Source organism: Coturnix japonica, chromosome Z (genome assembly GCF_001577835.2).
Source record: "Coturnix japonica isolate 7356 chromosome Z, Coturnix japonica 2.1, whole genome shotgun sequence".
NCBI lineage: Eukaryota > Metazoa > Chordata > Aves > Galliformes > Phasianidae > Coturnix > Coturnix japonica.
In genome coordinates this window covers 64,048,131-64,051,436 of record NC_029547.1, presented here as the reverse complement: position 1 = coordinate 64,051,436, position 3,306 = coordinate 64,048,131, and positions in this window count along the sequence as shown.

Here is a 3,306-nt window from a genome sequence, read left to right as displayed (position 1 = left end):
AGAGATGGCTATTAGTCCTGTGACAGTAGCTGTCATTTTACACTAGTCAGCAATGACCCATTTCCATCAGGAACTACTTCTGGACCGACGTTCAGTCCTCACCATTTCCTCAGAGGACATAAAGAGGGTGCCCTACTCATTTCATCAATTCATTTTGCCAGGCAGTGGATGTTACGACAACTATTGGCAATGCTTCCAAATCAAGTGAAAAGAAATGGGCTGTAATCTGTTATCCATTCCAGGACACATGCTGAACCTCCATCAGAATTTCCTCGCAGATAGCATTTTATGCATATATGCAGCGTATAATGGGTACTCTGTGGTAGCTTTTAGTTCAGTCTATCCAATATAACTGTGAGATCTATGCTTTCTCACTCCTCTGTAAGAAGTGAGTACATTACAGGTGGATTCCAAGTTCCAACCAAGTCTGTCTTCAGCAAGAATTACAGCTGTTAACTGACTATCCTGTTATTATCGCCAGTTCCACTTTCCTGTAGTCACCTAATTGTCATGAATGACCAAATGAATATGTAATATAGAAATTTCAACAATTCAGTGTGACCCCTGGTTCAACCCCTGAATTTTTAATATCCCATTTCTTGCTTGAACAGAAAACTTTAATCTCTCTCATCCAAGACTCTCCCCACATTCTACAGTTTGTGCATTTTCCTCCCACCCCAAATATTTTCCTTTACGAAATCTGAGTGTAATATGTCTTCCCCTACTGAATGGCACACATATCAGAGCCATAAGGATTTAGAGTATGTGTTCTGTTTTAATTTTGACTATGGTTAAAGTACTGCGTTATTTCACTACACAGAATTTGCAGTGGTATAGACACAGAGAGGTGGTTTGTCGGCGTTTCATCCTACAGCTAAGATTATAATTAGGTATAAAAATACTTTACACTGGCATTACTTTCTCCAATTCTCTTACAAGACTAAATTCCAAGGTTTTACATACTTTTACATCAAGCAGACTGCACTGGTCCTTGAGGGCAATGTAGCACTTTAATATGGTTAAATGTATTATTGTACAAATATGGTAGAGTTAAACACTAAAACTTTTGTGTGCAGACAGACCCTCAGGGCTCAGACAGACACTGAATTTACTGCAGCTCAACAAGTTGCAGCACATCAGCAGAGCCATGGTACCCAGTCATGCACATGCATTTTGTCAGTCATAGGAGTGAGGTAAAATATAAGGGCTTAATCCTCCCTTTAAATCTCTTTTTCTCTTATTTAACTGGTACTGAAACTGTGACGTACTTATAAACAAGAAAGAAATTGGACAGACTGAATGTGTAGCATGAACTTGGTCACTTTTCAGAAAGCTCAGACAGTGTAGACGTGGGACCCAGCTGATCCACTTGAAAAATGATACTAGATGCAAACAGCTAGAATCAAAATCAGCATCTTCATGGCCTGAGTCTGGACCGACTCCAACAGCTCCACATCTCTCTTGTACTGGGGGCCTGTGGTCAACTGTAAACTCCAGGTGTGGGATGCACAGCGTTTAGATCATGAAGATGCTACAATTCTAAGCTATGCTTAGAATCATATCTAGTGATTCAAAGCAGGAAAATATAGCAGCAGTTGAAACATCAGTTGTCTCTAAAAGTTAGAATGGCCCTAGTCTCTTAGTAGTTAAGATAAATAAATCACTGTGCTGGTGGTATCCTGCCCTTACACTGGTACCAGACCAATTCTTCTGCTGCAGAACCTGGGTGTTCTTCTGGTTAGCCCAAGTACTGTGTTATCCACTTGCAAACTGAACCATAAATGTTCTCAGCAAAAAAAGACAGAGCCACAAAATCATTTTTATTCCGTCTCTCTCTGCTTCATGTTCAATTTTCTGCTTAAAGTCTTCTTCTCTAGCTCTTACACTCCCGCCCTGTGATCAAGCTTGAAAGAAAAATTGCAGGTTATTACTATCACTTGCAGTGAAGCTAAAATTGTGGACTGCAGGTTTTGAGGTTTTATTTTACTCTTTTTTTTTTTTTTTTTTTTTTTTCTTCCTTACTCACCAAGGCTGTTCTACATATTCTAGCAGAATCCTTTAATAAGGCACATTAAGAGCTGCTGACAGCCTCAAACTGATATGATGTAAAAAGTAATGGCGCATCTTTAACATGCTGGGCTCACTGCTATTGTGCATTCTCAGCATTCGGTGCAGAAATTTCTAGCCTGAGTTTTCAGTGGAGCCTCTTTTTAAATGCTTTAACTTTTCTTCTGTGCTCTTTTTTATATTTATACATTCAGACATTCCTAGGTACTAAAGCATTATAATACATATTCATGTGATAACTCCAAACATGATGATGACTTGTTTAGAATGTGAGAAATGCAGTTTTAAGACTGAATGATCAGTAATATTCAGAAAATTACTCGAAGATTTTATTTGAAGTTGGCACTGCAGAGTTGTTATTCGTACACAGGCATAAGTCTGCTTAATATCATAAGTCAGTGCTTTGATTTCTTTTGTAAAGGTCAGTTTCCTACAATGGAAGTGAGCTGGAGCAAAGACATTAGTGTAAATGTGGTAGGAAGAAGAAATGATAGAGATATCTACTGATGCTATGTACATGCCTGCACAGTTGGATCCAGCTATCAAAATCAGTTTGAGACTACCAGGCTTGTATTCTGTGATAGAGAACAAAGCAAGTGTCATATGAAGCTAGGCCCCTCCTCTGACCATGTGAAATATCTTCACAATTAATTTGTGTCATCATCAGTGTGAAAGCTGAAATGCATCTCTACCAGAAGAAGACTCTATAGTTGTAAGAACAAAATGTGATCATTCTCATATAAGCCTAAGTGACTTCAAGCAAGATTGTCATGGATATGGGAATAGGAATGAATTAATATTCAAAATTACATTGGGGCATGTGGGGGTTATTTTAAAACAAAAATAATTTCTGTCTATTAAAACACTGTAGGCATGAGAAACATTCCAGGCTAATGATGATCATTACTGGGGAAAATGCAGTTGTTGATTTAGAGTGAAATCATTTATGTGTAGTGTATATTTACACAGTCTTAATCAACATCACAGTGATCCAAATCATGATTAAATATTAAGCTGAGAGCTTGAGGTCACAGACAGCTCTGTTGTGTTCTGCTTCTATAACTCAAGAGACAAACAGGACAAATCATGGCAGACAAAGTCGCGCACCGCCTCCCTTCTTTCCTCCCCTTCCTGCATCTCAGTGTTCCCCTTGGGGACTCTTCCCACAGAAAAACAGCCTGGCAGGTGCTTCCCACAGCGAGCCTGCTGTGATCTCTGCAGCAGCAAACAGCAGGCAGG